We start from the raw sequence: 21,721 nt of genomic DNA, 5'->3' as shown, positions 1-21,721 counted from the left end.
CCTTCTTTTTCTTTAGTATTGTTGCATACATACATTCATGTATATGTATGCACATATATATAAATACAACCTGCTACATTATTTTTGTTGCTTGTGTGTATATGACACTTTAAATCTTAGCTAATTTTGTTTTCACAGTAATGGGAATTAAGCACTTTTTATACAATTCCTCTCTCTGCTTTGCCCCGATTATAATGGCCAAGTATTACCTGATATATCACTTCTTCAACCTCAAGTAACACAGCCTGGATTTGTATATCTGGCAATGGAGGGAAAAATGGAGCAATGAGCATAGAAATCTTCCTTGAACCATAATTAAAGGCCTACCATAATAAAACTTATAGCTGAGCAGCCACCCATATTGCAACTCTAAACCAGTGTTAAAAGCAATCTGTTGGTTAATGCCACCATGCTATACTTGTATTAGTTCTAGATGGTATTAAGCTAATTTTTCTGTGATTCTCAGATAGACAATCACATTATATTAAATGGCTATTTTCCTCATCCTTTTGAATAAACATGTCTCTTATTTTTCTTGCACTCAGTCTATGACTTTCATAATGATATTGGTGGCAGTAGATATTAGAAGCAATCCTGTCTTGATATTGATTGTAATAAGTGTTCTTTGTATTGCCATAATTAGAATATTGTTATGTTCTCATGTAATGGAAGTATTCCTCTGCTGTAATTAAATACTTTTATCAGATTGAATGCTAACTTTCCTTAAGTACCCTTTTTGGTATCTATCAATCAAGATAATCCTTTGAGTTTTTTCTTTCAACTATTAAGATAATTAATTTCATTAAATTATTTTGTGACTTCAATCCAGGTGACTTGAGTGACTAGAACTCTCCTGGGTTTGTCTCCTGGCAGAAACATAGATTTAAGTAACCATCCACATATGAAAACATCTCCATAAGTATTAAAATAAGCACAAACATAAAATATACATTAAAAGAGGGGGATGAGAACAAGAGGGAACAAAATGGCCTATTCAGGGAGAGATGCAGTGGAAGAGAAATGAAAGAGATATCTTAATAGAGGGAGCCACTATGGGCTTAGGGAGAAAATCTGTGCTAGAGTAACTCCCAAGAATCTACAAGGAAGACCCCAACTACGACTCTTAGCAATGGTAGAGAGGATTCCTGAACTGGCCTAACCGTGTAATCAGATTGATGACTTCCCCAGCTATCATCATAGACCACTTATTCCATAATTGATGGAACCAAACACAGACATCCACAACCAAGAAGCAGGCTGAACTCTGGGAATCCAGTCAAAGACAGTTAAGATGGAATATATGAGCAAGAAGGATCAAGATCATGATGGAGAAATCTACCGAGACAGCTGAACCAAGCTCATGGAAACTCATGAAATCTAGACCTACAACTGTGGGGAGTCCAGGAGACTAAACTAGGCCCTCCATATGTAGGAGACTGTTGTGAAGCTTGGACTATCAGAGGGGTCCCTGGAAGTAGGACCGTGATATTAACATGGTATATGTGCTAGCCGGTTGGAGCCCATTCCTTAGGGTGAGATGCCATGCTAAGTCTTAATGCATGAGAGAAGCTCCTGGCCCTGCCCTAACCTATTGTGCCAGACTATGTTGACTCCTCATGGGAGCCTTTACCCATGAGAAGAAGAGGACTGGGGGTGGGCTATGGGGGAGGTGAAGGGGGTGGGAGGGAACAAATAAACAAAAGTAAGAAAATTTAGAAAATACATCATTCCAAATGACAATAGCAATGCAGTGCAAGTATCTGGAAAATAATGAGCAAACTGCCAACAGTAAGTCCCTCCCCATCGGTAAATATTTGAATGTAAATAAACTCTATAATTAAAAGACTCTGTGGTATAGTAGGAAAACATAGAATGCAACTATACACTGCCTACCAGACTCCCTTCACATATACAGACACATTTTATACTGGAAGTTAAATGATGAAAAACATGTATTTCATGCCACTTGAAACAAAAATAGTTTGGCATAGAAATTATTAGATTAAAAACAGACATTAAAATGCATATAGTTTTAAGGTAGAAAACTCAGTAAAATGAAGTAACACTTCCTAATAAATAGTGGAATATCTAATAGATAAAACTAGTGCTAATAGCCTGGGAGGGAAAGATAAGCATCCATTAAAATAAACACTGGGAAAAATTGCTATCCCAATTTCACTAATAGACAGACCATGCAGGTACAACATTGACACAGAAATGTTCAATTTAAACTGTACGTTAGCTGTGCCAAATGCATCATGCTACTACTAAACTATGTAATATGCATTCTTCTCAACCTTACCTGAAATATTTTCCAGGACAGATTACATAGTAGGTCATAAATGCTGAACAGTTTTAAGAAAATTCAAAACTTATTAAATATATTTTCTGATCATAATTGCATAAAATTAGACAAAACTTAGAGAAATAAGAAATATATAAATCCAACAAGCATAATCCTGGACAATTGATGGCTCACTGGAATTGATTGAAAAGTAGATTAAAAGACAGATAAAATTTATAAAGGATCACTGGTGTGAGAAGTCTTCACTATTAAAAAGGCTAATCTAAAAAAAATTGATGTGTTCCTATTCATGTACACCTGCCTGTGTTGAATAACAACAAAGTGGAAAGTGAACAGACAAATGAGCAATAATTAATGACTAATACAAAATGTGCTGTCAAAGAAAAGCTCAGAATGTGACAGTTTCTACTAGTGAATTATACCCAATATTTAAAGCATTCATGTTAACAGGTCTCAAACTCTTTCAAAACAAAAAAACAAGAGAGCTAGGAATAGTATCAAACTCATTTCATGAGGCTAGCATTTCCCTGATAATAAAAAGTAAAAATAGGTAATTAAAAACATGATAACGCCCAGCAGTGGTGTCACATGGTTTTAATCCTAGCACTCCAGAGGCAGAGGCAGGTAGATCTCTGTGAATTCAAGGCCAGCCTGGTCTCCAGAGCTCCAAAGCAATAGAGAACCGCAGTATCAGGGGAAAAAAGATAATAACATCTTTGGTTAACATAAATGCAAGAATCTTCCTGTAATGTATTTGATGGTGGGACTGCCAGGTTGGAATGGATACTTCGAAATCTGTGATGGCACAAGGGGGAGGAGAGCTTAGGCCCTGCTCCAAATGTTATGACAGAATTTGAAGACTCCCCATGGAAGGCCTCACCTTGCCCAGGAGCAGAAGGGGAGTGGGATTGGGGGCTTGGTGGGGGCATAGGAGGGAGAGGGAACTGGGACTGATACATAAAATAAGATTGTTTCTAATTTAATTAAAAAGCAAAGATGACAAAAATACATACTGGAAGGGAGAGTACATCCTCAGCTAGTGGCTGGAAAATTTGATGCACAGTCATGGGAAGAAGTATGTAGAATAGAGAAGAAAAAGTTTGACAAGACAGAGCTGGATCACCAAGATCTGGTGGTAAAGAGGTGGCTGGGGAAATTTCAACTAGCCTGGAAGAGTAAATTGAAGACATGTATTATACAACATGGGTACTATCATTACCAGCACACAGTATTATTAATAAATTATTAGAGTAGGTTTAAAATGTTCTCAACATAAAATTATACCTGTAGGATTCAGCTACTGCACAGCATGTTTATATATGTATTTGAAAACATTGTATTGTTCATAATAAATTTAATTGTATATGTAAAGTTAAAAAAGAAAACAACAAATCATCCCTCAGAAAACCAGCTGTACATTCTTAAAGTGAGTCCTTCTGGGTCAGAGAATATCACTCTTTCTATCACATCACTTCTGTTCATTTCTATACATACCATATTACTGAAATTTTTGAACCCATGTTCATATATGAGGGTTTCCTTTTGTTTCTGTCTTTGTCATACAAGAGTTTCAGACTTGTTTTTAAAATGACAAGTATCCCTTACTTATGAGAAACTACAAACTCACAGAAAGTATCTGTACTGAAAATGTTCAGGAAAAAATCACTTATTTCCATGTCTAAGATATCATTTCTATATTTTTGTTGTTGAAAGACTTGCTAGTTATTCACCAAATTTTTATAGGTTTTTGTGTTTGTCTTTTGAGACACGTTCTTTCTTTCTGTGTAGCTCAGGCTGCCCTGAAATTCACAATACTCCTGCTTTGGCCTCCTGAGTGTTGTGATTACAGGATGTCCAGCAATTCTTAGCATTTTATAGTTATTACTTTATCTTCCTTAATTTGTTTCTCATAATTTTTACAGAATTTTATACTTTTGTTTTCTGTTCCTCTCTCTATCTCTGTGTGTAATATTCATAAAAGTAAGCACTTATTTACACTACAGGCTCTGAAGTCAGTGTATCTATGTTTGAGTTCATTCCTTGCCCATCTACTTATATTCTCAATTTAAAATAGACCCTACATCAGCAGCTTCTTCACTATCCTTTTACAAGGATGAAAGTCATTAATTCAATAAGTGTACAAATGAAAACAATATCTTAAATACATTTATCCTTCAATTATTATTGTGTTAGTTTCCTAGCTCTGCCACCCAAAACACAGCCAAGTGGAATACTTAAAGCCACATACACTTATTCTCTCGGTTTTAGAGAACTGTTGTTTTAAAGACCATGCTCTCCTGAAAATCTACAGAAGGAGGAAAAGGGAAAAGGAGCTGGTTTTTTTTTCTCTTCCATTCTCTGGGACCCCCTGGCATTTCATATGTGTCAGCATAACCACTGTCATCTTCAGGTGGCTTTTGTCCCTATCCCTCTGATTTTATGTTCCTATGTATTGGTAAGGACAATGTCATTGTATTTAAGGCCCACCGAAGTCTAGAATGTCCCCACCTTGGCTTAAGTATATCTGCAAAGCCCCAATTTTCAATAAGGTCACATTGAGATCAGGGGTGGACATGAGTATTAAGAGGATATGGCTCCAACAATTCTAATGTGCATTCTCTCCTTATTACTTTTTCCTCTTTTATTATCTATTACAATGGATTTGCCACTTATGGCTCATTTTGAAAACTGGCCTGTATTTATTTCTGTCTCTCTGTGTTTTTCTTTTCTGCTTAATTTTTTTACATTTTATTTTTATATATATTTATTATTTTTTCTTATTTTACATATCAATCCCAGTTTTCTCTCCCTCCCTACCATGCTCCCATGGAATTGTAAAAGCCTGACCCAGCTCTCATCCTATTCTGCCCCTACTCCCCAGGGAGGGTGGTGCCTTCCAGGAGGGATCAACAAAATCTGTCAAGTCATTTGGAGTAGGGACTAGGCCCTCCCTCCTGTCTCTAGGCTAAGGGAGTATCCCTCCATGGGGAATGTGCTTCCAAAGTTTCTTTTTTAATATATAAAACTTTCTTTCCTCCCTGATTTTTTTATGTTTTTGTATCTACTTTCATATTTAATTTTCCTGTTTTTAATTTGGAAAAATTATATGAATTTGTTTTTTAATTAACCACTATATTTATTCTCTAAACTCATGTTTTGCCTTATTTGTCATTTATCAAAATAACATGCCTGTAGTGAGACATTCACAAACACTCACACACACACACCGCACTTGTAGCACTGACCATGCCACAAGTGTAGATGTGACTGAGAGTTGGATTAGGTCTGGGGTCGGGACCCATGTTCTCTCTCTTGGTTCTGGAGAGCAGAGAGCAGCCTGGGTGGATGATTGGAGCGGGAACTTGCTGTGGCCATCTGTTTCTTGTGTAATGGCTTTCTCCTCGAATAAAATTATATTAATCTATATTGAGCCTAGTCCAGTGAATCGTGACCCATGCATCCACACATATCATTGAAGTTTTTATTTTATCTTTGATGCAAAATTATTTAGCATGATATATTTTCTATATTGCACATGGTTTGTCTTCATTATTTACCCATGCTTTTTAAGATATGGACTCATTGAGACATGACCATATATTATGAGATTATAGTCTAAATTCCTAGTTTATGGTATTTATTTGGTTACAGCATTTTTAAATGTTTCGTGAACATTTAGTTAAACCATTAATGTATCTTGCAGGACATAAATATACATATATGGCTATTTTCTTAGAGTTAAATACATTGGTTTTATATTAAATTGACATGTTTCTTTCTACTTTGGTTTTTTGTTTTGTTTTTTTGGGGTTTTTTGTTTTATTTATTTATTTATTTATTTATTTATTTATTTATTTAGAGTATTTGTAGTGCAGAAACTGCTACTTATAACCCTAAGCGTCTTACTTTCTTTTTAGTAACAGAGACCTGCCTGACTACTAAATGAGTTTGTTGCCACTCAACATAAAGCAATATGTCTCCAGCCTCCCTCATGGCTACCATGCAAGTAGATTCTGGTGGCTGTGATCTGTGCATGTCTGGAAGTGGCAGCTTATCCTCTTCTTCCCCCACTGGAACACAGAATTGATAGGCTGGAATTGTAAAAGCCAGTTCAGACTATAAAAATGCTACAGATGACCCTCAACATATAATGGAGTTATGACCACATAAAACTGTCATAAATTGAAAATACTGTAAGTCAAAAACTGTATTTAATACAACCTATATACAATCACAACTTAACACCACAGTCCACTGTAGAGATCATTTCCTCTCGTGCTCACACAGCTAAAGGGGAGTTGTGCTTTACTTTTGCTGTCTAATATCACTAGAGGCTCACACTGTATATTGCTAGACTAGGAAAAGATCTAAAGTCAAATTCTGGAATACACAGCAGTCTTTTCTCTCTTTGTACCATTGCATGGAAATTGTCCTTGCTAATGTCCTTTCGTTGTTAAATTCCAAGGTACAGTTTGCAAACATTATTAAACATTGTCATTCTAGAACATTTCACACTCTTGTTTTACATGATACAATGTTCTTCTGGCATCCTTCCAGAAGCGCAGAGCCATATCTCTGATTTCTAAGCCGAATTTCCGTTACATCAAAACTGAATGGATCTTGTAAAACATGCTTCCTTTAGTTAGTGTTAGCAAAGCCTAGCTTGATAACATCCTTCCTTTACTTCCAGCTTAACTGTATTTCCCGCTATCTATCAAAGCATATCTCACAAATACTTTTTGCATTGTGTCCTAGATAATGTATTAGTTTAGTTACCCCACTTACTTTTGTTCAGTGCTGGTGTTGAAATGTAGTACATGCTAGGCTAGAACTATACCATTGAGTTACAGGCATCCATCCCATTAACTTCCTCTTAGACTATACCAACATCTACCTTCATGCTTCTAGTCTCCCCCTCATCTTTTATAAAGCAACCCATCTTTAACATATTTGATCACATATCCAACTTGCTTCAAAATATCCATTGATTCTTCATTGCTAAAATTCTTTGTACCTTCTTTGTAGAAATCCTTTATGACTTTCAAAACCTTCCCCACATAATACCTATGGTCCAGGAACAGATTTATCATACCACTAGAAAATATGCCAGATGTACACCTTTTCACAGCTTCATAGGTTGATACCTGTTTTCTTTTAATAGAATATCTTCTTTATATTCTTTTTATGGCACACTCATATTCATCAGTCAAATCCCAGTTAAAATGTCACCTCTTTCAAGAAAGCTTCCCTGACTCTCACAGTTAGGAATCAGTCATTTTTATTCCTTGAAACTACTGGTATTTTTCACTGGAACTGCTGCTATACCACTAATCAAGTTACTACTCCCTTGCTCAGGGCCCATTTCCCTCCTATATGGAATAAGCTCTATGAGAACCAGGATCTCTTGTTAACTCTAGCAGTCTCTACCTCAGTAAAAGACTAGTATCCAGAATCAGATTAAAGAAAAGATTCTTGGATGTCTATGTACGTATGTCCTCCCAGATCACTAATACCTAAAATTCTCCATTTCCACATTTGTCTTAAGGTACTCAACCTTATTAAAATACGCTTCTAGAATGGGCCGAAAGTATTCACAGTTATTTTACCATACCCTAACTGAAATAGTATGAAGTCATGAATTTTCAATACTATTGGACAAGATATATGCCACATTTTGTTGACAAAAACTTTGTTTCTTTTCCAATAAAAATAATCAAGAACAATGTAAAACCCTGTGTCAAATGTAAACCTTTTGCATCAAGGCATACCTCCACTTGTGTGGCATCTTAGTAGTTAAAAATGAACAATCCATTGTTTTTAAATTAAGACCCATGATTCTTTGGGTTGAACATATTGCCTTAGATTCACTTCTTTATCTACTGATTACACTGCACTCTCCATGACTACAGAGATTTTGGGTGGTTCCCTAAGAAACCCCAGTTAATACCTTTTTTTAAATGAACGAGTGATGAAAGTGTGTGTGGGGGTGTATAAACAGGGAAGCTTAGACAGTTAACTCAGTGATCATTGATTAACAACATGTTCCCAGGCCCTGTAAAAGTCAGCTCACAATCACCTGTAACTCCCACAATAGGGCTTGTGACGTCATCGTCTCATCTCTGAAAGTACCTACACACAAGTGTGCATGTGTGCACAAATGCTCACGCACACACACAAATAAAAACAAAATGTGTCTTTAACTTTAAAAAGTAAGAATAAAGGTAGCTAAATTATTTTTTTTTTGTTTCAGAGCTCCTACTCACCCCCCATCAATCAAGGACAAAGCAAAACCCTGAGTCAAATATAAAACCTTTCACAGCAAGGCATACCTCCATATTCAAGACCTCTTGTAGTTCACAGTCTGTTATTCTATTATTGGAATCATCTGACCATGACATCTGTCATGAGCAATGGAGAACAAATGCTTACTCTGAAATATGCCCTAAATATCAAATCATGAGAGCATACTCTAATCATAACCTCTAAGGTTACTATTATTCCTCATAGAGCACCTTCCTGGGGCTGTGTATTACTTTTGACCAAATATCTGCCAAGAAGAAACATAAGGGGGCAAGGATTCATTTTGGTTCATGGTTTGAGAGACTATAGTCTAGTGTGGTAGCACAGCATAAAGGCAGATGGCTCTAATAAGTAGTGGGACATCCTTTTTGTCCTTTGTTCATTTGTTTTTATTTTATTTTTCACTTCCTGACCGCAGTCTACCAACCCTTCTCTCCTCCCCGTCCGTCTCCCCCTCCTCTCCCATTTCCCCCATCCACTCCTCCTCTATTTCTATTCAGAAAAGGACAGGCCTCCCATGGGTATCAACAACATATGGAATATCAAGTTGCAGTAAGACTAAGCACACACCTGTCATATTAAGGCTGTAGAAGGAAACCCAGTATGGAGAATAGTACACCTTCACATCTTACAAGAACAGTAAGTATCCAGAGGGCCAGAGGGAGGCGAGGCTATGAACTTAGACTCCATCCCCAGTCACTTGCTCTTGTGCATTCCAAAACCTCCCAAAACATTGTTAGCATATATATGTACATATACACACATACACACTTACATACACAAACACACACACACACACACACACACACACACGTGGTAGATAACAGAATCCTCATAGTGTAGGAATGGCTAGCTGGTCTATGAATTCCCAATAGGAACAGCTATACATTGTTTAATATCCCTAATGGGTGTGTTGGTGAAATCTCTGCTGGGTCATTCTGCTTGTAAAATCAAATATTACTTCCAATACACAATTTGATGATAGTACTGATATATTCCCCACCAGTGTCTTGCTCAACAAAGACTGGCTGCAGAAAGCATGGTTTTTCTAAGGTGACCTGGCTGGCTCTTAGTATGTCAAAACTGATGTAATCAGCAGATCTTTGATCATGATAAGTTGCACTGCATGTGTCAGAGCTCAAACTCAACAAATGACAAGTGAGATATCTATAGTTTGGTGAGACCTACTTGAATATAATCAAAACTGAACTCTCAGATTCCCTTACACTAAATTACTATATAAAAGTTGATATTTGCATATCATATACTGTGGGCTGTGGCATCATACTATTGTGAATATCTTCAGCAATTAATTCACTTAATCTTAACAAGTTTAAGGTAAATGTAACTTTCACATGCATTTTACAAGTTGAAAAAAATGAGGCACAAACAGTCATCATTTGTGCTAGAGTGAATATTCAAGTTCAAAATGTTTAACTTCAGATTCCATATATCCTCTGATAATTTAAAAGTCATGGCACTCAGTGAAATACCCTTTCCTTCTTTCTGATGCTTTTACCCTACAATCTCCCAATCACTTTCTCACTGCCACTCCGCTGTCTCTACCTTCTGTACGTTCTTAACAGAATGTAAGTATTTGTCTTCCTCTCCACATTAACTGTTACCATCATTTTGTTAACTTTGGCGGTAAAATAGAATTGAAGGCAACAAGCCTTCAATTATATTTCCAAGCATGTATTCCTCACTCACAAAACTGTACTTTTTAAATACCTTTTCTTTTAAGAATAATATAATTACATCATTCCCCTTTCCTGTTCCTCCCTCCAAACCCACCCACATAACCACCCTTTTGCTTTCTTCCAAATTCATGGCCTCTTTTGTCATTGGTTGCTGTTACATACACATACGTATACACATATATTTCTAAATATAACCTACTCATTATGTATAGTGTTACTGATATTTTCTGTGTTTTCAGGGCTGAAACTATCCAACACTATTTTGTGTCGGATAAGCAATTGGCACATCTTCCATGAGAAAGACTATTTCTTCCATTCTCACAATCACATTTATGATTTTTGTCATTACCAGCTTCTGTTCTGTCTATAATATGCCTAATTCTAAGCCCTTTCTAGTTTTCTACAGAATGCTTCCTCTAATTTTCAAGATAATGTACACTCTCAATGTCAGTTGGACCACCTTTCTGTTGACTCCTCTGTATTCTACACATACCCTCCCCTGCCATTACTTTTGTCTACATGGAGCTCTTATTAAACAAATCACCACATCCCTAGCCCCTCAGTGCACTAAGCTTCCATCTCACTCAGCTAGAAAATCTCAAAATAAATTAAGTATCCTCCTTTCCCTCATCTGTACTATGTAGGCTGAGCAGTATTTAAAGAAATGACATCAACGTTGCCTGATGATTCCAGTTCCTTACTTGGCTGGGTCTCTCATTCTCAAGTTTTTCTCCCATCTCTTCAAAAATCTCTAAATCTGGAGTCTGGGTAGATGGGTCCTCAGATAAAAGCACTTGCTGCTCTTGTAGAGAACCCTGGTTTGCTCTCTAGAATTCACAGGACGACTCACAACCATCTGTAACTTGACTTCCTGGGCTTCTGTTGCCCTCTTCTGGCCTCCACAGACACTGCACACATACAATACACATATATCCATTGTAGACAAAACAGCCTTGAGCCATATAACCAAACCCTTTTGAAAAAAAAAATCTCTAAATGCCCACACCCGGAGTCTACCTCCTCAGGAAATAATATCATCTCTTCTAAATCACCACAGAAAATATGAAAAGGTCATGAGTATATTGCCACACCTTTAAACCATTAAACCTCCAACTTTTTAATCCACACTAATGTATTTACTCCTTTTGTGTCATAACAAGAAAGCTATTACTCTGCCCTCCTCTCATATCTAAAGCTAACATTGTCATATTTTAGGGCCTCAGTATGTGTATTATCTTCTCTCTTCTTCCTACCTTCCCTACTGGTTATGTTGTCAGCATTTAAACACCTCAAAATCCTCTTAACAGAATTAAGTAAAAATCCCAACCACCCTGACTTTATATGCTATACCTGCTGTGTTCACCATTTCATCTTTCCTGCAGTCTGAGCAAGCTAACCACATGCTGACTACTTCCATCTACAATTCATTGTCCAATACAGGGCATTCTCACTAAAATTGAAGAATCAGTGACTATCCATTATACCGTTAACAAGGGTAGTTACATTTTGTCATTATTTCACTAGACTTTTTACCAAATACTGTTAATCCTTCCTTTTTGAAGATAGTTTTCCTTGGTTGCAATCCTCAATTGTCCTCAAAATACCACTATAATCTCATTGTTCTCACCCCACTATTCTCAGTTGCCTTTGGTGGCCTTTACTTAAGGACTTGATCTTTAAGCGCCAGAGCTAGGCCTTCACAATCTGTTTCTCTTCTCTCTCCTATTTATATTTTCTCCCTAGGTGATATCATTTTAATGGCATGGCTTTAAATAACATTTGTATGCTGACATCTTCCAAATCTTGCTACTGACCTTGAACTCACTTTTGAACTTGAGACATATGTCCAACTTTCTTTCTTCTCCCTTTGGATATTTTAAAACCATCTTTAACTTTCCATCTCCTAAACTGAACTCATGTCACATCTTTAAAATATGCAGATCCATCAATTTATGTACATAATTGAAATAGTATCATGATTCACCTACTGGTCCAAGCCAGAAAACTTAAAAGTCACCTTTGGCATATCACTCCAGAATTCATCATTAAGTTTGGCTAATTCTGTTCCATAACTGTTTCATGATTGAGCCATCTTCTTTGTATCTCACTGTCACTACCTTATTAGACACAAGTATTTTTTCTTTCCTATATTATTTTATAGCCACCATAGTTTGTCTCTCTGCCTCCAGTTTTCTGCCTCTCCAATTCATTCTCCATAACCAGATTGATCTAACACCATTTTAGCATCGTGTACCTCTTCTTCAATAACATCTAATTATTTTTAGTGTGAAGTTAATAGTCCCTAGCATGGCAATAAGTCTTTGCTCTCTCTCATACAGTTATATAATACAGTCCTTGAATCTTCTTGCTGTATTCTTCCTCCATGGAATCTACAAAGCCATTGCTTTTTTTTTTTTCAACTTTCTAGAACAAGCATTATCAGTGAGTAAATGTACAATATAAATAATATGTAGACGTAAACTGAGTGAAGAAGGTTTAGTGCAATATTCCAAAGGTAGTAACATGTAGAACTTCAAGGGAAAAAACTCAAAATCTCTAATAATTATCCTTGTATGGAAAATGAAAGTAATAGTAGAAATGGAGAGAGAGAATCAAATCTAAGTGATTCAGAATTGTCAATAAACCCTTGTAGTGAGATGTTCACTTTGCCTGCTTCTGTGACACTGACCACGCCCAATGGGGGGTGGAGCCAGTGGCGGAAGTGACCTGTGGTACTAGGTCTGAGGAGGAGTTGGGAATGCTCCCTTGCTGGCAGGATGTGAAGAGGAGAGCATCTGTGGAACATGCTGGTGTTCATCTAAGTTGTAAGTTATTTCTCCCTGAATAAACATCTATTCGGCCTATTGGTTTGTCCTGATCCTTATTAAACCACAATAGACTTTAGTGAATTTACTGGTTATACAAGCTAGGAGATGGGGGAAAGGCCACAACAAACTCAATTCTCAAGGTCTAGGATAAGAAAAGTCTTAGTTATGTTTAAACTCATTACACTTTATATTTAAAATTAGAGTGTTAAAATGTACAAACATAAAACCATTGAGCTTTGACTGAAGATTTAACATTCAGGAGGCTGGGTATGGAATGTGATCAAAGGTGTTTAATTTGTGTCCACAAGAGAAAATTAGGATGTGTTTTTTTTTTTATTTCATAGTTATATAAATACATAAAAAGAGCAATTTTATAGTTTTCCCATACTGATTATTTACAAAGTAGAATTATATATAGAAGGGTAAACCAATAACCCAATAATGGCCAAAATGTAGAAGCTGAGAAATAAAAAATTGATATAGAAATATAATACCAACCTGGCAGCAATAAGCTATTTTATACCAATAATTGCTTGAATAAAAATTGTTGCTTTTTTCCAGTTAAAAAGCAGAGGTTAATAGGACATGTTTTAAAAACATGATTCAAGTGTGTACTATTTAGATTCAAAAATATTGCATATAGCCAGTAAAATTTAGCCTGGGTAGTAATATTAACACCAGAAAAAAATAGTCTTCAAGTTATAAAAATTAGTCAGAAAAGACCAAAAGAATATTAAATATTTATAAGAGAATCTAACCATGAAGAAACATAAAAATTATCGAAATGGAGACAACAACTTCAAAACAAGGATTGAAGGGTAAATATGCATCTAGATAATAATAGCGGGAGACTTCAATGTTCCACTTTCAGTATTATAAAATAAGATGAGAAATCAATAGGAAAATAAAGGACTTGAATAAACACTCCAAGTCAAATATAAACGATATACAGACAGACCTTGGAGATATTGCAGAGCTGGTTCAGGTTTCAGCAGCAAAATAAAACACAATAAAACAAGTCACATAAATTGTTCTGTTTTCCACTGAACATAAAAGTGATATATGTATAGACTACTGTAGTCTAGTAAGTGTGTGAAACAGTATGTCCTTAAAATGTACATATTTCAATTCAAAAATCCTTTCTTATTAAACGTGCTAACGATTGCCTAAGCCTTTAACACATCATGATATTTTGTTGTTAGTTGAAGATGATGCTTAGAGTTTATGGCTGAAGAATGGCCATGTAATTGTTGAGGTCATATTTTAACACAAAACAACAAAGTATGCCTTGTCAATTAACTATTCCTTTCATGAATATTTCTCTGAAGCCTGTGATGCAATTTGATCTTACTCAATGGAGAAATTTTAAAATTTGGAGTCACTACTCACAACTAGGTTCACACAATACTCAATTTCTGCATGGTTATGGAAAAAATGTATACAGAATCCTCACTAGTAGATTCCATTACAATAAATTATGTTCTTTGTTCATCCATAAGATACAGTTCTTCATCTACCTCAGAGTTTTATCATGGTATTGCAGCAATTCACTTACATGTTTAGGTTTCACTTCTAATTTTAGCTTTGTTGATATTGCTACCACATTTAAAGATACCTCTTCAGCTGAAATGTTGACCACTGGAAAGTCAACTGTAGAGGTTGGAATCAGTCTATTAAATTCTTGTTATTGTTGATATTTTGACTTCCTCTCCTAAATGATGATTTCATTAAAGTCTTTAGCTAATACATAAAAATCTTAGAACTAGGTACTATATAATGTTATAAGATGTATATGATAAATATTATAAAGTTCAAATGAGGACAAATGTTCTCCTTCCTCATATATTATGAAACATTTTTTAGCTTTCTAAGAAGATGTACTACATTATTCTCTATCTATAGCCATTTTCCTTGCAATACAACTACCAATAAAGCTTTGTCACTTTCTTATTAATCATGAGTTTACTCATTTGCACTTTTCATTTCCTTCATTAACTTTTCCTTTGTATTCACAATGTGACTACCTGTTTGGCACAAGAGTCCTAGCTTTTATCTCATATAAGTTCAGAAAATTGGGGACCAGGTTGCCTTTTGTTGTGTTTTATTTTTTAGATAGGTTTTCCTGAAGTACTTAAAGTTGAACTTGAATTCAGTATTTAGATGGTCAGTCTCAAATACAGCATCATCCTGCCTCAGTTGGCTAAGTTCTGTGTTATAGATGTGTGCTATCATACCTGATTTGGAGATGGGAATGAGATAGTGACTCACTATGCAACCCAGGTAGACCTTAATCTCACATATCCAGGGCTGATTTCAAATACATAGTTCAGTACGGCTGCCTCAGATTCTTGAGTACTAGAATTATAAAGCATACATCACCATACCCAGATCCTATCACAACTTTTTTCAAAATTTTCTCATTAACTTTAGCACTTGTAGATTCTTTCATTTTGAGTGATATGCACAGGATTCCTTTATTTGAACACTTAGAGTCCATTACTGGCCATATTAATCTAATTTGATGATTCTGTACAAAGAAGAGGAAAGCCTGAAGAGAAAAATGGGAGAAGATCTAGCTGGTCAGTGAGTAATCAGATCACATACAACATATATTCATTCAATACATTATTTGATGTGTGATAGGAGATGCCATTCTGTAAATATGTTTCTCATACTGGTTAATGAATAAAGCGCTGTTGGCCAATAGGAAAGCAAGATAGGCAGGACTAGGAGACAAGGAGGAGAGAGGAAGTAGTAAGGAGGAGTCAACATGGAGAGACTGGAGAGAGCAAACGCCGGCCACACTCCCCAGTAAGATGAGACCACGGGGAAATACGTAGATTAACAGAAATGGGTTAATACTTAAGACAGAGCTAGCTGATAAGAAACAAGTAACTGGCCAACAGAATTATATCAAATACAGAGTCTCAGTGTGTTATTTGGGGCTGGCGTGGCGGTGGGACCAGCTATAATACCATTAAACATTTTGATCACAGATCACAATAAATGTATGGTAACAATGAAAAATCTGATATACTGCAAGAACCACAATAATACAATGTAAAAATATGAAGTAAGAACGTGCGTTGGTGAAAGTGGTGCTGATGTATTCTCAATGCATGGTTGCCACAAAACTGCAACTTGTGAAAGGTAAGTATAATGATGAGTGTTAGGTGCAATAGTGAAGTTTAGTTAAAGGAAGGGCTTTTTGCTGTTGTTGTTTGTTTTTTTGTTTGTTTTTTTAATAGGCTCTTACTGCGTACTTCACTATATTGACCAGGATGTCCTTAAGATCACAAAGATCCACCTGCATTTATTTCCTAAGTGCTGGGATTAAAGACATGTGCCATCTACTAAACCAGCATAAGTAACTTTCTTAAGTGCATACAGAACATTTTTCAATAATATATATTTTAAATTAAAAAGATAAAATCATACATAGCATTTTCTCTGGCTGCAACAAAATGAGCCCATAAATAGAAATCAATAATAAGAAAGTTACAGAAAATTTTGGAAATATATGGAGCATAAACAACAAATAAGTCAAACAAATAATATGTCATACAAGAAAATTTTAAAATGCCTCAAGAGACCAATAAAGATAAAAGTAATGACAATTTATGTGATACACTGAAAGCAATACTCCAAGTAACACTTACATTGTAAGCACATGCATTAAAAAGAGCCAAATTGATTAGCTAATTTATGTGTAAGGAACTAGAAAAAGAACAAATTTAACCTAAAAGAAGCAGAGAGAAAGAAATAATAGGTACTGGGCTACACATATGTAAAAACAGTTAATTGAATTAACATTAGAGAAAAACCAACAAAAGCAAAAATTAATTCTTTAAAGGGATTTTAAATCATTATACTGCAATGAACTCACAGGTAAAACCATCACACAGCTAGATTAAACACCTGCCCAGTCCCAAATTATGCACAACTCAGTGAACTTCTATACAATTAGGACAGCCTGTCTGAAGCCATGGAGCTTTACTTAGGCTTTTACAGTTTCATTATCAATTTAATTCTTATGTGCTACTAGTAAAGGAAAAATATGAGAAAGATGAAATTAAAAAAAAATTAGCTTTAGTTTACTTCAAAAATGACCAACAGAGCAAGCTCTAGGCTAACCAACTCTACAGAACTGTCTCCAAGAAAACAAGTCAAGACCAATAAATTTTAGCAAGATGCACTAAAATAAAAATGGAAATATTCAAATAACTAAAATTGTTAAATGAAATAGGGTACATTACTGACACCAAAAATGTAAAGGGAAGAAATACTTCCTTATTCAACTAGTAAAAACAAAAGAATTCAACAAAACTAAGCACTATTTTCATGGCACAAACATTCAACAAGCTAGGAATAGAAAACAATTTCTTCAAAATTCTAGAGAAAGATGGCAATTCCATCAAACTCAGTAGTGAAACACTGAAAGATTTTCCCCAATTTCATGAGAAAACTGAGGTTCCCTATCATTCTAATTCTGTGTAACATTAAATTAGAGGTTCCAGCCAGAACAATTTGGGAAGAAAAAAGAAAGAAGTCACATCAAAATTGGGAAAGAAAAACTAAAACTTACAGATAGCAAGAAAGATCTTATATAGATAGCATCTTTACAAAGTCCACCAAATACACACTAGAGGGGACTGATAGACTGGCAATGTTATAGCATATAATATCAAATATTCATGTACCAGTTATGATTCTATACACTAGTAATGAACAATCTCAAAATAAAATTAAGAAACAACATAATTTGATATTATCAAAAGAGTGTAATATTACTAATAAATGTAACCAAGAAGGTATAATATTTACATATTACTAAAAGAAAAGGAAGTTTAAATAAATGAAAAGATATAATAGTTCCTAAAGTTATATAAGAATGTGATTTCATGAATATCAAAAATTTAATAAATTTTTTAAGAAATAAAAATCCCAATCTTCAAATTTATATAGAATTGGGAGCTGCACAAAGGGACAAACCACTAAAAAAAGACTAAAGTTGGATTCATACTCCCCAAATTCAAAATTTAATACACTTTAATAATCAAAGGTGTTTGGCACTGGTATAGATGTATAGAGACCAGTGGAATAGAATCAAGAATTCAGAAATAAAACATGTTTATGACCAAATTTTTTTTGAAAGTCTGGAGTGGGCAAATTTTACTCTTATCAAGAAGGTGTGATCAGAAGAACAGAATCTATTGATTTTCTTTTCACAAGGTACCAAGATCATTCAAAGGGGAGAAAGAATAGTTTCTTAAACAAACAGTTCAGGGATGACTCTATATCTCCAAGCAAAAGAATGAAGTTGGATCCATATCTCTTACCCTATAAAAGGGACAGTTAAAGTAAAGACCATACCTACCATTCCCATATGTTACTCAGAAAACAGTAACAGAGCAACAAGACTTGATTAGAGTTTGCCTTATCAAAAGTTACTGTCAGGAAAGGTCCTTTTCAGTGACTAATGTTTGATTAGGTTCTGTGATTCTGTAATTCTACTTTGCAGATTTGCTCAGTGCAGTTCCACTTGCATTCTTATTAATCTTGAGCACAAGGAAGTCTTTAACTAAACCATTAACTGTGTTTCTATTTGCATTTCTTTTGTTAAATTTAATGACTATTTAAACGAAGACCTCATGCCTTGATTACAGGCTTCCTGCTCTGATATAAGCTTGAATATACCTTTGAATAAAATATATTTTCAATTACAGTCATTCATGGCCCCAATTCAAGCAAAATTTTCATTAAATAAATAATTAGTCTTGGCAAAAGAAGTGTGTCTTATGAATGTGTGGTTTAAATGTGGTAAATGTTCCATGTGTTGGTCTTTAAAAGTGACATATTTCTACATATTTATATGTTATTGGCTAAAAATTGTCCAAAGCAAGAAGTGCAACCCTGACTCACCAGAACCTTATTTTATAAAGCAAGAGCTTGTTCATCTGATTAAAACAGATATTCCACACTTCCTCCTGCACTTTGCTTTGCAGAATTTCTGATCAGAATCCCACAATTCACTTTAGTGTTGTTTGACTTCCTGGGGCAGGCATAGTGCTGGGTGTTAAAACCTACAATCACACCAACTTACTTTTCAACACTCCACAGTATTTTAAGAATAACCTCTTCTTACATTCTGTTCCATTTCTTTTGCTTTTGTCATTGTTGAGATTTTCTGTAGCAGGCAGATAGTTAGGAGCAGCTGCTTCCTTGAAAATAAATATCTGCTTTCAAAGTATTCAATGGATGACAGTCTTCATGATGTCCCATGCTCATTTTGATGCTAGGAACATTGTAAAAATACAAGCACCATATCTAGAGCAGTCATAAGAAATTTCATGTAGGGTTATGGCAAATGGCAAGAGCTTAATTTCCAGGGAAGAATCTTAATGAAAAAAGTCAGTGTTTGGAGACAGCAAAGGGATGAGAAATCTAGACTAAATTCCATCAAGAAACTTGTTATCTATGAAAATCAGTAACCATTTCTTTTGGGGGCAAAAGCAAATTATTATGCTGGAATTATTCCTTGACATTTGATGCAATAATCAACACACTAGTGATAGTGTGCACTTACTATAGTGATAGTGTGCACTTACTAAAAGATAAATGATAATGTGGAGGTATAGACGCTGGAAATGATCAAGCCAATCATTTGTTGAAATTGATTAATTTAAAGGTATCTTTTGTTTTTCTCACAAATATTCAGTATTTTTAAGGCTGCATACAACACAAGGTATGTGCATGCCATGTGGGTTGAACTAAAATAAATCTGTTCTTTAAAGTAGGACACTAATGAGAAAAGTTGTCAACATGGAAGTGATTTGCTGCTAAAGGGTCATTTGGTCCCATATAGAGACATTTAATTTATCATGAGGGGGGAATGGACCAGATCACCATTGTAAGGTAGTAAATAAAGCATATTGGCACTGCTAGCCATCCAATAATGAACAAAACATCTCTAAAACTAGGAATCATTGGGCTCCAAATATGAACAGTATCAAAGCTAAGAAACTATAAGAAAAGTTGGAAAACATATCAATCTTTTAGGTTCCTCATGTCAATCTTTTTTTGTTCATGATCCTTCACTAAATTTGAATCTACATATGCCATTTACCACTATAGCCAAGACTGTAAGAAGAAAGGAAAAGTTACCTAATTCAGGTAATTCACAGCTGCAATATCACAGTCATAACTGTCAAGAAATTTGAATACAACAAACCATGAAGGCAAACCAGCCTACCATTTTGCTAGATGGGGGTCTTCAATATGTTGGTTACTTTCAGTTTGGCTTTGAACCTCTATTGTAAACAACCATGGGAAATGTTAACAAACTAGAAAGGTGAAATATTATCCTATCTATAGAGAATATGAGCCAAACCAGGGCTGACCAGAAGCCCAAACAAACCTTGGGCATCTGCTTAAATTAATTTCTCATGCTAAGAGAGCATCCATTAAGTTTGTTATGGAATGCATAGATTTTAGAATTTTGAACTGTTGCTGCCATATCATTTTGTTCATGGATTTGTTAATCTAAAATAGTTTAAAGAATGGTGTAGAAGCTGAGTGAGGCAGGCTCAAATAGAGAAATTTTGATTTTAACCATAATCCACAGAGAAATCATCAAAATCTGAAGGCACACATAGTCCTGTATATTAAAGACAATCACAGTATGTAGAGGACCTTTGAAGAAAACAGCTCACAAGAACGAGGATTTCCTTCTGGCTGAGTGTGCTGGGCTTGGAGAAGAAACCTCAGCTGCAAGGCAGTTTAGCAAACTGAAGTTGGAACCCCCCAAACTCTTGTCCAAAGCCAGCATATTCTACTTACCCTGCAAATCAAGGGAAGGAGTCTCTTAATTACGACATAATTCTTTCTTGCAGAGAAAGCTGCACGTTAGAGTTTACTGGGTCACAGTAAAACTGCCTAAGAACAGGGGGAAAGGGCAGAAAGGTCTCAGAATCAAGCAAATTTTTATAAAACCATCCCCTAAGCCAGTTTTTAGAACCATGTCCTGGAGTGTTTAAACAGTGAAGTTCTACCCTCTCCCTTGCCAGGCTCTGGACTCTTAAATGCCTCAAAGTAATTAATACCATCCTTCTTCAATGTTTGTCTTGCACACAACAGCTTACTACTCCAAGATAATGAACCACCTCCTTTCTAGGAGATCAAAGGACAACAGGAAAGCGGTGTGACCCGAAGGAAAGTTGCTACTTCTCCCAACGAACTCAAGCAATCCCTGCTAAAGAGGAACTGTAATGGAAACCCTCAGCTGTTTAGGCAAGGAAAGCAGTTTTGGCTTTTTCAGAAAGTCTGCTCAGGCTCACAGTGTGTGTTCCAGGCGACAGCGGGAAGTACAGCTGAGTTTTTTTTAAAGCTGGGGTTGTTCTGAGAACTCGGGCAGGGGGAAAAAAAAAACCGTGAAGCTTGGGGTACCAGCGTGGCATCCAGAAAAGCGGCGCTTTGCATGCATTCTATTTTCTAGAGAGAACTGGGAAAGGAGACAAAGCAGAGATCAGAGCATCGGTTGGGTTAGGGTCTTGAGATGCTGCAGGCTAAGGGACAGAAGTGCCTATAGG

This window comes from Phodopus roborovskii, unplaced genomic scaffold (genome assembly GCF_943737965.1).
Source record: "Phodopus roborovskii unplaced genomic scaffold, PHOROB, whole genome shotgun sequence".
In the NCBI taxonomy this organism is placed as follows: domain Eukaryota; kingdom Metazoa; phylum Chordata; class Mammalia; order Rodentia; family Cricetidae; genus Phodopus; species Phodopus roborovskii.
Note: the sequence above shows the minus strand (reverse complement) of the source record.